Source organism: Lygodium microphyllum, chromosome 15 (genome assembly GCF_053477565.2).
Source record: "Lygodium microphyllum isolate KBCC chromosome 15, Lygodium_microphyllum_v1.1.10, whole genome shotgun sequence".
In the NCBI taxonomy this organism is placed as follows: domain Eukaryota; kingdom Viridiplantae; phylum Streptophyta; class Polypodiopsida; order Schizaeales; family Lygodiaceae; genus Lygodium; species Lygodium microphyllum.
In genome coordinates this window covers 22,005,227-22,023,164 of record NC_141149.1, presented here as the reverse complement: position 1 = coordinate 22,023,164, position 17,938 = coordinate 22,005,227, and positions in this window count along the sequence as shown.

Here is a 17,938-nt window from a genome sequence, read left to right as displayed (position 1 = left end):
GCTCTCCCAGTTGGAGAGAGCGAAGAAAGAACGCAAAACAGCTGTGGCGGAGTTGGCAACCAAGAAGGAAACCACGGTCGCCTTCCAGTTGGACAAGACAAGAATGGTAGCCTTGCAGCAGCGCGAAATTGCAGAGCTGAAACAGGAACTGAAGGCTAGGGATGAGAGGGAGGAACATTGGAGGCAGTTACTCGAGAATGAGATGCAAGAGTTGGTAAACATGCAAAGAGGGCACAAGCTTCTCATAGGGCAGTACGAGGAGCTTGCTGCAAAAGCTGCTAAGGTGGATGCACTCAGGGACGAGCTGAATGCTAGGGACGAAGAAAGGCAACGAGGCATGGAGGAGCAGGAGGAGGAGCTCAAGCGCCTAACAGATCGGCTGACCTATGAACGACAAGAACAAGAGAGGCTGGTCAGGGAACTAGAGGATTATGGATAGAAAATCATGATGTTGACCTTGAGACAAGGGGAAGGCCTGGAAGTGATGAACAAGAGGGCAGAGGAGTGGGCCGCGCATAACGAGAGGAAGGTGAAGACACTGGCGTGCTGCCTTGCTTTAACAAAAAAAGAGAAAACCATTGCAGAGAGCAAGGCAGAGGCAGTGCAAGTGGCCTTCAGCGCTCAACAGAAGATCTTCCTCGACACCATCTTGGACGCCACCCACACAACACAAGGAGAGTCGCTGAAAGCAGTATAGAGGAAGCTTGGCATGGCGAGAAGAGCTCTACATGCTGGACTGCAGATGCCACCACTGCCGGCGAAGGTGAGGCTGAGTCTGGAAGAACAGTGGAAATATCTGACGAGAGCCGGCCTGACCCCCCAGGAAATAGATACCCTTGGGTTCTAGGAAGAAGCAGAACTCGCAGAACGGCAGGGGGAAGAAGCCGAGCTGGAAATCAATGTGAATCACTTCAGGGAAGATGTGGTCCCGCAACCCCCCTCGCCACAGGCCCAAGATCCACCACAAGCAGACCCAGCTGCTGCAGAAAGAAAAGCCATCTCTAAAGAAAGGCGAAAAAAGCTGGTGGAGGAGGCCAGACAGAAGCTGAGAGCCAAACCAGCCGTGCTACCATCCACGCCTCTCCCTCCGTGCCCAGATGATCTCCCGGCGGGATTCCATACAGAACTGGTGGTGTGGGAGGTGCAGGAACTAGCAAAGGAGCCATTCTCCTTCAATTTCCTCCTACCCAACAGTCTGCGGAGGGTTCTGCCCCTCAAAATGATGGATGAGGTGATCGCAGTCGGTGGCCGGCTGGGGAAAAGATGGCTGGAAGAGCGGGAAAAGACCCCAACCTCTTGGGGCACCAAACCGGACGACTACTGGCACGATAAAGTTTTTGAAATCCCCTACACTGTACAAAACTATAGGGACCAACCCCTGTGGAGAAGACGAGTATGCGACATAAGCATGCTCGCCTGGATGGCTTTTTGTAATATCCTGCCATTCGAGCGGAACGACCCTACTTATATGGCGTACCCTCAAAGGGTAGGCGTAGATTTTGATGCCACCCTCCACGGGCGCTATGACTTCCCCGTCATTATAACTCCACTGTAGCATCCTTCGACAATGCCCTTCTTTTTACCGCAAAAAGCCTAGACGAATTCATGATGCGCTTCCTTGCGGATTTTTCCTCATGCCCTGACCCCGCTTTCATAACCACCTGTAACTATCTTAGGCTACTTAGGCTACTCCTTAAGCAGGACTCGACTCCACAAGAGCGTGGCCTGCCTCTCCTATTCTTCAACCCTAATGCTATAGATAATTGTGCCATGGCTCGTCTCATGATGAGGGCTACCCTCCTCCCTTCTTTTTGTCTAGCCCTCCTAGAGGACATGAACGACAGCCAGTTCACTAGATGCAACCACCCCTTCCTCTCCACTACCTCCCTACATGTCCGCATGAATCTAAAGAATTACATGCAGAGTCGCCAATTTTTGAGCAAGTCTCTCCGCCCACCTTCTCCCCCTCATTCCGACTAAGATACTTGGGCCTATGTCTCATCTCCCAAAAAAAAAAAAAACTAGGGATCTCCCTAGCCCCCTCCCCCACTTCACGCCTAGGGCACATCAAGGGCAGGACTTTCAGACTTGTCACCCTAAGGCTTGCACCGCACCACCAACAAAGCACAAGCTGGGTCCTCAAGTGTGGGAAATTACCAAGGGCTTGCACAAGGTTAGACCCATCTCCCAGTTTCACGGCCACGAGCACAACACGCTACACGATAAGCAGTACACCCCTTAGGGAGGGCACAATTTTTTTTGCAGGATATATCGACTCTCAGGGGCTGGCTACCCGCGGAAGATCGTCACCCCTGGCACCCCTCAACGACCCAAAGCGTGCTGACCTCTAGCCACCCGCCTGATGCTGAAGGCCACTATGATCGAACCAGCTCGAGGTGAGTCCACCATTGGCATAGATCTTGGACATGTATCGTCCAACGACCTATGCCCTATGCCTCAAGACCCACAGATAGCTTATTGATTCCACCGGCCCGAAGACCTTCGGATCCAAGGCACAAATCTTCAATCAAAGCCACAGGGTTTAAGCCAGACCGAGTTCAAGGGGTTTTTACCAGAATAAATTCCCCCACACCATCATTGCATTGCTTCCAACGCTTCTCCTACTCACAAGACGACCGGCTACAACCGTGTGACAGATGCCGAGTGTCTCCATAGAGCTTACCATACGCCGGACTCGCTCCGGGTCATCATCCCTAACCACCCACCTACCTACTCCGCCTACCAGTCGACCCAACGTGCCCCTTGTCCCACCGCAGTGCCATGGGACTGGCACTTGGCTAGGAGGGGGGTAATGTTACCGTGTGTGTCCGACCACGTTACCGCAGCATAGAGGAGCAGAAACTGGGAAGAAGGAAAAAGAGCAAAAAATGCGCAAGAGCAAAAAAGGCGCATTGACTGGCAACCAATCCCTGAAAAATTCAAATATTCGGACACGACCCTCAAAAGGCTTCGGTGTGGGGCCACAGCAATAAAAGAGGAAAAGGCGCACCATCAAAATAGGGGAGCGCCCCCAAATCTGTGTAAAAGAGTGCCAGGCTCACTCCTGTGCAAAGTGTATGCATTAGTAGGAATAGGGTAAATTAGAATGGTGGGAAATGGGAAAGAGGGCCTAGGCTACGGCCGGCCATGTAAAAGAGGAAAAGGAGATGACCACCCGGAAGGGATTTAGGGTTTTGTATATAAAGTTGAAAAAATGAATGAGAAGCTCATTCTTGTGTGTGGCAAAAAGTAGCTCTCCTCTTCTTCTTCTTCTTCTTCTTCTTGCTTGCTTGAGCTTGTGCTTGAGAGAGGGAGTGTGAGAGTGTGAGGGAGTGAGTGTGTGAGGGTGAGGGACCGAGGAGGAGAAACTCTCTATCTTCTCCTCTCTTGTTCTCTTCTCTTCTCTTCTTTTGTCTTGCTCGCGGCAATGGAGCTTGGAGCGTGGAGCTTGAGGATGGAGCTTGCTTGAAGCTTGCACTTGGATCGTGGAGCTATCGGAGTGCGCGGGAGAGGAGGTAACTCGATTGGCATGGAGGTAAGCTCACTACACCCATAGATATGGATGGCACGTCGGCTATGTGAGAGGTAGCCATTAGTGCTCAGCTTGGAACGCTTGAAACAATAAGCGGTCCGTGGGTCTTGGCGGTTGAGTGAAAGCTCCCACACCTTGATTCGCATCTTACAGGCCCCCCGCGAGGAAAACATGGAGAACCAAGGACAGCTAGCTTGCAAGGACGCTCTCCGCAGTCGACAGGACATGCAGCACATGCCCCTCCGCCGGTGCGCTACGTGCCCACCCTGAAACGGTATGCAAAGAAACGAGGGCCTAAGCGACACCGTCTCGGATGTAGGCCGAAGAATCCCCAAGCCAGGGAAGCAAAAGCTCAAAGCAGCATACAAGAAGTGGCAATACCAGTTGCGCAAACACCCAACGGATGCTCAGGCACCAGGTGCTCAAAGGCAGAAAGGGCAGCTCGAGATAGGGAAGAATTCAATGATTTGTTCAAAAGAATTTTGGAAACGGTGGCGGCCAGGGATTACACCATTCATGTCCCGACCAACATGTTCCCTACGCAACCCCACGGGAGCGCCACACCAGCAGAGCCCCAATTGCGCGACCACCCAGACTTGCCCTGCCTCGTACAAATAGAATGGCCCCATGTTATATAAAGTCTTATTAAAAGCTACCTGGCCAGGACTCTTTGTCTTCAAATGGTTAAGTGTTGACATGTTCCCCAATTCTACGAACTTTTCATATCTGCGTTTAATGTATTTGACGTCTTTAGCAAAAGAAAAAGCTAATCAAGCACAGGTGATAAATATCTAAGTCAACACCATAGAATTCAGATAAGTGATGTCTCCTTGCGTTGCACTGGTTTATTATAGTTGCGGCATATGCCATGCATGTACTCTCATGAAGTGACGAGTGGATGCAGGAGGATACAAGTCCTTGTGCGAAAGTGGTCAATGCTCGATCACCGCACGACCATCGACCCCACAAAGAGCCGTGGCAAAGCCACGCTACCGACAGCAAAAAATCACCCTTGCAGACAGCCCACATCACATGGCCCAAAGCATATTCATGGGCTACACTCTCTTTCTGGGTCAAGCTCTATAGTTGGCTCACGGCAGTCATTACCTCAATTGTACCAACATCGCGTGTGTCGCAAGGAGGTTTGCAATATCTCAAGCGTATCTCCCCATCTCAATAACTGCTTCTCTAACAACGAGGCTAGGGCACAATCATCACTGTAATATCCATTTCTTGAGCCTTCGAAGATTGACATTTTCCAACCCATTGAAAGGTTGCTAGCCTCAACATATTGTAATGGTTGTACTCAGGCAAGTCCCAAAAAAAAAAAAGAAGAGAGAGAGAACAAAACGAAAGAAAGAAAGAAAGAAAAAAGCACAAGAAAAATAAACAAAAAGAAAGAAAGAAAGAAAATAAAAAAAGCACCCACGATCACAGCACAGCACCTAGGGGTTCTCAAATTAGGTACGTCCAGTGACCTTGGTCGACTGGCTCCGTCCCTAGTCCCCTCGCGCTTTAGCATCACCCACAATTGTTCAGGGCACATCAAGGGTAGGACATACCTAGGGAGCTTGTCTCGCCTATGGTTAGACTTGTCACCCTGACCCACTTGCACAATTCTCTCTTGCACTCTGCCTTAGTACCATTGCAATCAGTGGTGGTAAGCACCACACAATTGGCCATGAAAAGTACACCGTCCTCATCAAGCAAGTCCAATAGCTTCCAGTTACCAAAAGTGTGGTATCCTTGTATTCAATTATGCTACGTCGTGTAGTCACAATGCAAAGGATGTCTCATATACCTTCACATATACTTCTTCTCAACATGGACAACTTTGCTTCATCCACACATTGTTACGAGAAACTAGCCCACAGTCTTCTAACTACATAATATCTAAGTATGCACGAGCACTCACATAATATCTGCACCAAAGTATATACACAGTTTGGGTCCTCAAGTGCAGGACAATACTCCAGGCTTGCTTAGAGTTCAACCTGTCTCCCAAACTAATCAAAATATGTCTTGTGCACGATAAGAATACTAGCATTACCCCTTAAGGAGAGACCACATGAGAGGTTTTCCAATTGCAGGTATTGAAGACTCCAACGACGGTGTTGTTCGCTCTTCATCAACACTCAACTCTGAATTCCTATCCTTATCACCCTGTAAGCCTGCCAAGAATCGTCACGTGCAGTATCCCCAACAAACCTACACTTGTGCTGGCCATCAAGGCAATCCCCAACACAGAACAGCCCTACCACCAACTCCAACAACCCTTCCACCTGCCACCTTGGCCACCAACAGGCCCCCAGGACCTTCTTTCACACCACCACCAACACTCCTCCACGGAAACCACAGGCATCCTTGTCACCCACATCTTCGGTGCATGCTACAGCCTGCTACCTACGCCGGTGAGTGCCATGGGACTGGCACTCGTCTAGGAGGGGGGTAATGTTAACCCTCAAACGAACGAAGGTAGAAAATCCGAAAAAGCTAAAGCAGAAGACAAAGACAAAGGCCAAGGAAAAGAGAAACGGAAGACAAAGATGCACAAGGAGAAGAGTCCTAAATAAGGGAGAAAGGCGCACAAGGAAAAGCGCAAGTCAAAACTTTTGTAAAAGAGCGCAAGCGCATCATGGTTTAATTCAAGGAGCGCTCTCACCCGTGCAATTTGTAAATGTAGACGGGCGGTGGAAAGGAAGTTAGGAAGATAGAAGGACAATGGGAAAAAGGGCCTAGGCTATGGCTGGCTATGTAAAAAAGGGGAAAAGGGGATGACCGCCCAAAAGGGATTTAGGGTTTTGTATATAAAGTTGAAAAGTGAATGAGAAGCTCATTCTTGTGTGTGGCCAAAAGTAGCTCTCTTCTTCTTCTTCTTCTTCTTCTTCTTGCTTGCTTGAGCTTGTGCTTGAGAGAGGGAGTGTGAGAGTGTGAGGGAGTGAGTGTGTGAGGGTGAGGGACCGAGGAGGAGAAGCTCTCCATCTTCTCCTCTCTTATTCTCATCTCTTCTCTTCTCTTGTCTTGCTTGCTGCAATGGAGCTTGGAGCGTGGAGCTTGGGGATGGAGCTTGCTTGAAGCTTGCACTTGGATCGTTGAGCTACCAAAGTGCGCGGGAGAGGAGGTAACTCGAATGGCATGGAGGTAAGCTCACTACACCCGTAGGTATGGATGGTGCATCAGTTATGTGAGAGGTAGTCACTAGTGCTCAGCTTGGAACGCTTGAAACAATAAGCGGTCTGTGGGTCTTGGCGGTTGAGCGAAAGCTCCCACAGTAAACTATCTGTGAACAATCTTGGATTGAAGTAAATCAGCCCACAAATCAATGCCAAGTCAAATGCCAAGTGCCGGGGGCTCTCATGAAGCCATTTTGAAGTGCCAAAGAGTGCCAACAAGGAGAGGAGCTGAAGGAAGAGGATCACAAGCTGCTTTCAAGTGCCAAAAATTGGCACAAACTGTAGGGAGGGGGCTGATCACGTTTTTTATGAAGGGGGGGCTCAATGGAGCCACAAGGGGGCTCAAGGAAGCCAATAGAAGCCTCCAAACCAAGCCTCAACAAGCCAAGTTCAAGGGGGGAAGTTTCAAGCTTCCCCCCTTGAACTTGGCTGCCTCCAAACCAAGCCTCAACAAGCCAAGTTCAAGGGGGAAAGCTCATCAATGGCTGCCCCAACTTGTAAACCCTGTTGTACCTATGTGGACTGAAATGAATGAGAGAGAATAAGATCTCATACCTCGTGTAGATGCCGGGAAGAGCTCGCGAAGGAGTGGCTATGATACCAGTTGAAAGGGATGCAGAAGACGCGAAAGAGAAGAGCACACACAATGTAGGTGTTGTCAACAATGTTATGACAGCCTTATTGCACTTTCATATATATATAAATAAAGAATATGGACAGTCACTGTACACGGGCAAGCCCAAGGGCCTTTTACCCTAACATGAACGAGAGTCGTGAACCATATTAGTCATTAATGGTCCAAAAATACTAGATTTTTGGACAAAACTAACATATTTTTGATATTTTGGATATTATTTATTATAAATATATTAAAAGCTATGAAAACTTCTAGAACAAGGTGTCATGTAAAATAAATAAGTGGCCTCTTCATCTAGTTTTGGAGATTTAATGCAAAAATACATTGGAGTTTTGTGGGTCTTTGCCCATAATAAAAGAAAATCTTGGAATTACGAGCAATATCATTTGGCAATTGCATCTCAAGGTCTCTTATATACCAAGGATTAACGTTCGTGATTACCCATCAGAGATTTCATTTGATCAACATAAAAAACAGAAATATTAAATCTATTAGGGACACATTACCTTGTACTTGCTTAGGTTCATCTTGTATAGACCCAAGTTGCCCCTTGGAATTCGCAGTTAAGAATTCCTCAAAGAAATTATTTGTAGAAATGAAATAAAATCTTATTTTACGCATGCAACTTCTATTGCCTATTCATGGAATAAAGGCTTACTAGTTGTTTTTATTTAAGAAAAATAGTACTTGAGGATCCATGACGGGTGCGTGGTTGATGGTATTTGCAGCTTCATTTGTAATTCACGTACTTGCCATTCTGTTTGTAGTAATTGTTCGTAACATTATTGGCACCACCTGCCTCTGCGACCTTCGTAGCTTTCTTCTTCGAGGCCATGGTCTTTAATTGTGAGATCGAAAAAAGGGAAATTTGGGGAAGGAGGTTAGGGGTAATTAGATTTACGAAATTTTGATTGACCAGGGGGGGAGTGATCACCAAGAATTTCGAGAAATCAAGAAGAGTATTGATTCCATAGGGGGGAATAGGATAAAAGGGATGGAGGAATTGAATTTGAGAGCTTGCGGAGTATCCTCCTTGTCTTCTTGACGAGGAATTCCTATCCTCACTCTTCTCTTGCCCCACTCCCTCTTACTCTATACTCCTAAGAAGGGCCTCTTCTCTCTTGCTCTAACTGCTCTCAATGGTTCCCCATGCCTCTTATTTATAGCTAAATTAGAGAAGAACAGTTGTGGCTAAGAAGAAGAGCTCTTTATGGAGGGAATCTTGGAGAAATCAACAATTCGAAGCTTCCAAGATGCAATATGATACTCACTCCTTCTCCATGTTTGGAGTGTTGTTTGTTGCGCGTAAATTGCGTTCGCGACACGTGTGATTTCACCAATCCCCATGTAATCTCACAAGTTGCTAATGTGGCATCTCTATACTCTACCTCAGTACAAGAGAGTGCAATTGTTGGTTGCTTCTTGCTACTCTAACTAATCATATCGATGCCAAGGTTGAAGGCATATCCACTAGTAGATGTTTTGTCATATGGATAACCTACCTAATCTACATTTGTATATCCCATGAGCTTAAAGTCTTATCATACTCATAAAAGAGTCCGTAGTCTACTATAGCATTGACATAATGCATATTTCTTCTCACTACATCCAAGTGAGGTTTTCTAGGCTTCTACATGAACTAACTAATAAGTCCAACTAAGTAACTAAGATTAGGCCTAGTAACAGTAAGGTAGATGAGACTTTCTAGCATCTACTTGTACATAGTAATATCTAAAATTTCAGCTCCAATGTTAACATCTAGCTTAGTATTTTGATCCAATGGAGAATCCAAAGGTTTGTAGTCTATCATACCATATTTTTTAGCATCTCAAGTGCATATTATCTTTGCATTAGCCAAAGTCCATGAGCTGAATTCACAACCATAATGCTTAAAAAGAACTTCATCTCTCCCAAATCTTTCATATCAAACTTAGTTTTTAGAATGGCCATAACATCCTGTATCTTGGTGTTATCACCCCCTATAATGACTAGATCATCTACATAGATGACTAGTACCACAAGACCTGCATTTGCTTTCTTAGTAAAGTGACTATGATAAGCCTTTCCAACTACAAATCTGAAGCTTTGTAAGTAAGTACTAATCCATGCATGTCAAGCTCTTGGAGCCTATTTCAACCCATGAAGTGCCTTTTGAGGCTATGATCAACTATTGGGAGACAAATAGTGATGTGGTTATAGGATTGCCGTTGAGGCATCAAACATCACCCTCATCAGAGGGAGCTATGTACACAGCACAAGGGTTATGTGAAAACTATAGATGCGCTGGAATTCTCTATGCCCAACTATGATCATTTTTCACATGGAATTTGGTAGCAAGGAATCGACACCACAAGAAATGCTTATTGCTCATTCTTACCCAAATGAAATGCTTGTTGTTGCTTTAAGCATTCTAAATAATTCTAAGAAAGGGAAATTTAGAAATCAATCTCAAATTGTTGTCATATGTTTGATGGGGCTTGACATGGTGCCCACTAAGTCGAAGGTGATTAATGAACCTTGCAAGTGGAGCATGTGAAAGAATTCTGACACAAATGTCTTGTTGGAAAGACAATTTTCTCAAATAAGCATGATAAAAAAGATACTCGACAATCTATTGCATGATAGTACATAGATTAAAGCTTCCCCTACTTGCATATTAGGAAATATTGATGCTACTAGAAAACTCATAGACTATGTTACACATGGGTTGACTTGCCATCATAGAGAGGCTACGGTCATGAAGGTCAAGGTTTTATGGGTCAAAGTTGTCATCATGAGACCCACAAAAGTACATAGCAGCATGCAAAGATTCCCATAGAAAGTGAAAGAAAGCTTGGTAATCTCATGCCCTCGTTTGCAAAAACACAACGCATGAATGTGCATGAGATGTGCACTAACCAATTGCATTTCTATCTAGATACTTGCCTTTCTATCTCTCTCTCAACAATTGAAAGTCATTGGCACAATTCAACTCTCTCTCTCTCTCTCTCTCTCTCTCTCTCTCTCTCTCTCTCTCTCTCTCTCTCTCTCTCTCTCTCTCTCTCTCTCTCTCTCTCTCTCTCTCTCTCTCTCTCTCTCTCTCTCTCTCTCTCTCTCTCTCTCTCTCTCTCTCTCTCTCTCTCTCTCTCTCTCTCTCTCTCTCTCTCTCTCTCTCATTTACCAATTGAAACATAATGTATGTCTCTATCTCTCACCAATCAAGATTTAGATTCAAGGCATGTCTCTATCTATCACCAATTCCTATTCTCATTCAAGCTTGATTTTAAAATGTACACATGCATGTGGAATATTGTAGCCTAATGTTGGCATGTCCATTGATAGATGAAGCCCGTTGAGTTGATTGTACAGATGATCAAGCAACATGGAGAGGCTGATGTAGGTGAGTTTCTTCTCACCAGTCTCTCACCAATACCCTCTACCTTGTTTTGTCGCTAATTACTATGCAAAACTTCCATTAAAGCAAACAATGATAGTGCATGGCAGTACACAAATTAAAGCTTCCCCTACTGACATGATTCTCTCTCTCTCTCTCTCTCTCTCTCTCTCTCTCTCTCTCTCTCTCTCTCTCTCTCTCTCTCTCTCTCTCTCTCTCTCTCTCTCTCTCTCTCTCTCTCTCTCTCTCTCTCTCTCTCTCTCTCTCTCTCTCTCTCTCTCTCTCTCTCTCTTTGTGGTTCACCAATTGAAATGTAATCTATGTCTCTATCTCTCACCAACCATGGTTAAATCTCTATCTATCACGAACTGAGATTCAAATTCAAATTCATGCTTCATTTTTAAATGTACATATTCTTGTATAATAATGTAGAATGATATTGGTATGTTCATTTATAGATCAAGGATGTTGAATTGATGGTACAAATGATTAAGCAACATAAAGAAGCTGATGTAGGTGAGTTTGTTCTCACCAATACCCTCTGCCTTCTTGTTTTGTTGCTAATTACTATGCAAAGCTTCCATTAAAGCAAACAATGATAGTGTATGTAAATAGAAATGGTTGATAGCTGTGTAGACAGAGACATACTAGTAGCAACAAAATGTGTGGACAGAGACATACTAGTAGCAACAAAATTACACCTAATACCTGATAGAAAATTCATAGAGTAATACCAAAAAGTGTTGCTATACAAGCATTGAAATCTTCAAAAAGGTTCGCAATTAGTCTAGTGTAGGATAGCATAATAGATACAAAAAAAAGAGACTATAGGATAGTGAATGCAAGCTATATGTACTACTATGGTTGCAATCAAGGAAGCCGCATATCATGTGATGAGCTATTGCTAACATGTTGTGTCTGAACCCATCAAAGCTTCTCTAGATGTGCCCTTCATGCCATTTGGTGGTGAGGGCCATGAACATACAATTACACAAGGTGATCATCAGAACCTCTTGCACTCTCCCATAAGACTACCCAAAGTCATGTGTTAGTTGCTAGTTCTTTAGCTTCCCATGCCCTTCTTGCAAGCATTGCATGTCATTCTACCCCCCTTTTTTGTTTGTGTAGTTTTGCTATACTGCCAAATTCTCTTTATTGTTGTGCGCTCTCTCTCAAGCCTTTTCTCCTCCTTGGTCTTGGCAATTTTTTCTTTCTTGGCATTTTTTATTCCCAAGCTCTCAATGTATTGGTCTCATGTTAGAATAAGACTATTGGTATAGCCCACAAATGCCTCCCTAAGCCCATCATAGACTAAAACCTCTATCAAAGACAAGTGCAATATGTCTAGGACCCTTGTGGCATCATTAGAAGGACCTAGGATTACTAGTTGCATAGGCTCAACATGACTAGGCAATGCTTCATTGGTCCCTAATGATATGAAGACATATATGGCCTCATCTTGCAAGCTCTTCCATTGGTGTAGTGGGAACTTGTGATGCAAGTTTTTCCATAACCACTTCATCACTTCTAATGACATTCATGTGTTGGGATGGGATCCCATTGAATTGTAGAGTAGTTGGATTAAGTGGCCATAACCCGGTGGCCCTAAAACCAAATGTGATGTTGCTTTTGGTACATGAAAATTGGAATGCCTTGGTACAAAATAGTTTCAGTAATGTGTACAATGCTCGTGTAAATAAATGCAAAGTGTACTTGAATCATAACACTGATACATGAAATAAATACATGATCGCATAATGAAAGCAATCGGTACAATCATGGCAAGATACTACTACTACATAGAAAATGTCTACACAAATCATGTGACCAAAAAAGAAGAGTATGTGAGCTCCAGGGATCCAAGGGCAAGCTATAGATCCTCGCCATTCGAAACCTCGTCACATCGCAAAGGAGCATCAAACGGACTCTGCAAATAAAGAAATAACTATACATCAGTCCACCATACAATAATGCATTTTAATTAAACTTAGTAACTAGGGATAAGAAAGATGAGTGACTTACAAGGCCACCGCATCCATACAATCGGTTGATCAATGTAGTGAGACCGTGTCTCTCTGCATATCGAGTCTCTAGACAGGTGGGATCGCGGTTTGTAATGGAGTGCTGCAAAGAAAAAAAATACAACTATTAGAAACACGATTATCAGTACAAGGGATATTGCAAAAAAATAAGCAAGCAAAACCAAAAAAAAACTTACGAAGTCCTTCAGATATGTCCTGTGGCTGCCACTCCCAAGATGATGGACCACTCCTGCCTCTAGTCGTGCCCTCGCTGCCTTGCATTGCTGTCTCTAACGCCCTAGAGAATCTGTAGCCTCCTCCGTGAGTCGGTGCCAGTTGTCTGCGTCTAGCCACTCGGGCTTTGAGGCCCCACTCTTAAGTGCTTTGCGTACGTCCGATCGTCTGTGTGACATGTACGCACGTATGCACTCCATCATCCGGCCCATGGAAAACCTATCTGCTACGGTTGGTACCAGAAACTTCTCATGCGAGGATGCTACTATGTAGTCCTTGTTCCCCTCTAGTATGTTCTTCCAGTGATCCAAGACGTTGTGCTGAAAAACTTGTTGGCACAACTCTCTCATACGAGCCATCACCCTCCTCCCCTCATCATTCATGATGATGGCTTCTATTCTATCATCTACAAAATATCCATACCCTTCTGAGATATGCCTAAGATGTGTCCTCTCCCACCTGCGACCATGCTGCTGGGCATATCCAGGAGACCCTTGTACATCTGGTGTACCTATGGGGGTAGTATCTCTCGAAGTAGCACCCACAGGGGTGCCACCTGCGGATGGTTGAGCAAAAGCTGGAGTGACTGGAGTAGACATCCCCATAGGTGTGACAAATCCCATAGGTGACACAACTCCAACAGAACAACGAGACGGGGACATTGCATTGGTACCTCCACAACAACCACATGAGCCACCCTCTCTCGAACTTGCACGAGAGCAAGGAGTAGCACTTGTATCCCGAGGCAACCGCGGGCTCACTGCATCCATGTCTCTGTAGCATCCCCTAGAACCACTCCCTCCATCCGGCCCAAGTCTAGAGCGTCTACCTCGTCTACTAGAAACTGAAGCATCAAAGTGCACTGAAGTAGATTTAACAGAACGGCCTGATGGTGTCTGAGACAGCTCTTGGTTCGCCATATCTCTGAATTGAGCTATCTGATGTGGAGACATACGTGTGAAGATCTCCTATACTCCTTGTGGCTCATTCCTCAACTCATCGTGCTGATCTAAATATCCACAAAAGTCACCTACACATACAAAAATTGATGTTAGCATAATCAATATAAATCATACAAAGCATAATAATATAAATCTTTAAAAAATGATCTTACTTAAAATACATATATTATGTACCCTTATAAGCAATTCGTCAACGAATTGAGTAGGTGGATGCTCCAAATATGAAGTGCCCTATGGTTCCATGTCAATCTCCTGACACAACTTCGCATACACTGGAAGGTCGATAGACATGTCACCACAAAAGGATGAGTCCACCTCGTTCTCAAAGAATTCTTGGACTCTTGTATTTCTATCATTGCTACTCGATTCTGGCTCCTCTACATGCTCCAAGCTTTCGGTGGCCTCCACCCCTTGCAATATCGACCCCTCCATTTGCATATTGTCCTCATCTATTCTTGGAACATCGCTTTAATCATATACTCTCGCACTTCGGGGAGCTGAAGCTATAACGTACCACCATCGAGGTTGTCAGGGGTTTGGATAGAAAATCACATGTTCAAAATCACGTACAAGAGAGATTCAACTATTGTGACATGTACCATGTCGTAATACAATTAAAAAAAACATGAGTTCATGCACTTGTTCACAATGGGCTGGCAACACAAACGTGTCGCACAAATCCGTCCATCTTTTTTCGGAATCTATTTTGAGAAATCCAAATGGACCTTGTCGAACTGTTGCTCCAGCTCCTTCAAGTACCACTTTGAACCATTGTACATCGAATAGGATCATGGAGAAGCTACGGTAATCCACCGTGATAATACTTTGCAAGTTCCCAAAATACTCCATCTCATCTATAACCATGTTTGGATCCGTTGCTCATCGTCGGCTCTCTTGCTCGAACTTTGCCATGATACCACAATCTGTTGTAGAGCGCATTTTGTCAATATGCTCCACGCGAAAATGCCATCCACGTGACCACACCGCACTATATATTTTGTACTGTACATTGAAACACTCAATTAGTTGTCGCATATAAAATATAGATACGACAAACCCTAAACACATCATCATCTTTGAACTACATCCCCTCGAGAATTCCCACTCCTTGGTTGAGACCTCCACCCCTTCGCGAGATGCTGCGGTCAAAGCTCCATGCAACCATTGTATTGACATAAACCGCAGCATCTCCTACATGCTCTCGAGATATTGAATCGGTCGATGGCGCGTACTACATCAAAATTTAGATCGCGCTTCCTCCCGATCTTTCTTAGCTTGCTGGTACCTAGCGAGCCATGTCTCCATGGAGGCATGGTGCAACATACAAAAGCGATTCACTTTCTCCTCTATTGCAGCATCCATTCTTTTTTCTACCCATTTTCAACCACCACATCTCCGGTCAGTCTATCATCGCCCTTCAGCGACCATAGCATACTATTGTCTGAACCCATCGTTAGTAGCCATTGTGAAATATGCACTAACACCTCAGACACCAACCAACCTTCAACCATGCTACCTTCTAGCCGAGCTCATTGTCTCACAAAGCCTTTCAGGGTTTTCATGAAGCACTCTAAGAAGAACATCCATCACGTATGGACAGGTCCAGCAATCTCCACTTCATTTACAAGATGCACAACAAGGTGGATTTGTATCGTGGGCATGCTGGTAGGCAGGTATTTCTCAAAGAGACATAGTGTCTCTACTACTCCCCGCCTTGCGGATTCAATAGAGGATGTCTTAATCTCCTTCTGTGAGATCCATTGCACTAAAGTTGACAACCTATAAATCACCCCGCGTATTTCTGGAGTAAGGCATCTTGCGATCACGATTAGTAGTACAAACTGCCACAAATGAGATAGCATTATGAACAACAACTACACTCCAAATAGCAAAATACGTAGGCCACTTATAATCCATTCGTAGTACAAACCTAACATATCTTATGCTAATCATGGGATTTTAGCCCTGATAATTAGTTGTCTTTAGAAAACGCGGACCTAAGAGAACGCATCATGCCCGTTGGAGTGCGGATAGACTTAACTATTTGCTTCACAATGCACTCTTCTTTAGTGGACAAAACCCAAGGAGCGCGAGGTAGGTGCAAGTGACTATCAGCACTCGACTATGGCCAAAGCACCTTCATCTTGCCTACCTCCTTCAAATCCATCCATGCCCCTATAGTGTCTCTCTTTCCTGTGATGTGGTCCCATAGTAAGATGCCCATGTTCTTGAAAATATGCATGGGATCCAATAAGTGGTTGATTTGTAAGTATGTAAAAAACTGAGAACCGTCGCATTCCATTTGGATGTGACTCCGTGTGGACCATTTTCAGCTCGTACCAGCTTTGAGCATTCATACATGCTGGAGGTCGTCCAAGAAAACCTTCCATGAGTTCATGACCCTCTGGCAAGAAAGTGGCGTGTCCTTGATATACTATCTTTTTCATGGTTTGTGACCTTCGGGAGTCTAACTGTGGCCCACACAATGGACATACATGATAACCTGAGGTAACCAAACCTATCCCAATATCTCTATCCAGTGAATACAAACTTGAACGAGCTATGATAGATATTACCAACGAGAACGGAAGCCTACTTACCCAAGCACTCTCTGAATCCCGGAAAGTCATGCATGGTCCACATGAGAATGGCTTGAATATTGGCGAACCGTCGACCATTGCGCTTGCTCATATCTTACACAGTGACCCCCTCCTCCCACAAAATCTTAAGCTCATCGACTAATGGACAAAGATACACTTCCATAGTTTTGACTTTGTAGCGGCTGGGAACGAGCAAGCTAAGGATGAGATGTCATTTTTTCGTAGAAATTAGTCATGGAGGGATATTGTAGTTGACAATGACTATAGACCACACACTGTAAGAAGTTGATCACAGACCGAATAGGTTCACGCCATCCATAGCAAGAGAATTGCAAGGGACCAAGATGCGTTGAGATAGATGGACAACTAATGGGCATAAGGCAATACATGTGAACCATGGATGCCATGAGATATAAAAGCATGGGCTGCCTTCAAGAGTACATAGTGAAGATTGGGAAACAAGGGCTTAGCATGCATGACAGAGAGAACTGATTGGTTTAATCAAGATGAAACATTCAGAATATACATTGAACTATGGTAAGAGAGGGATATCAAGCATGCTTATTGTGGACTATGGTAGAGAGGGAGGGCAGAAGGAGTTTGGACAGAAGTGTGGTGGTACACTTTCTGTTGTGACCCTTCTCCTGAGTCCTTTCATTGGGCAGTGCTTGGTTTTGATCCATGGCAAGTTGTATGACAATCCATACTCGATTGGGTGGGTTGGAAGTGGGATCTAGGTGAATGTGCCTTATTCATTGGTTTACTCCAAGCAGTAGTGAAGCAATAGGCTTGAAGAATATGTAGCGAAGCATAGGTAGTGGACTCTAGTGGAGATGGAGAGCATGCATACTTGCTATGGACAGAAGGGGCAAGAGGAGATAGTGCTTGATGCTGCTTGAAGAATACATGATGAGGAATACATGGGGAGAGCAAGAGAAGGTAGGACAGTGTTGCGGTGAAGAATACACAGTGAAGATAGATGTTGTAGTGAAATAATATGCTTGAGGAGGAAGAGCAAGAGGAGATTAGATGGATGAAGCTTGAAGAATACACACACACACACACACACACACACACACACACACACACACACACACACACAGAAAGAGAGAGAGATGCTACTTGAAGAGTACACAGTGAAGACACATGTTGCAGTGAGGAATATGCTTGAAGAGGGAGAGCAAGAGGAGATAGGACAGAAGTGTGCTGCTGTCATGACCATTTTGCTATGCCATTTTGTCGGGGAAGGGGTGCTGTTGATCCATGACATCCTTTGTGATTTGCCAAAATCATTTGCGTGGCTTGGAAGTGGGATTCTTGAATTGTAGGTAGATTCTAATTAGAAATAAAGAATCAAGGTATTATTCTTTTGCATTGCATTAGTTGCAAGATAGGGCGGTTGAGTA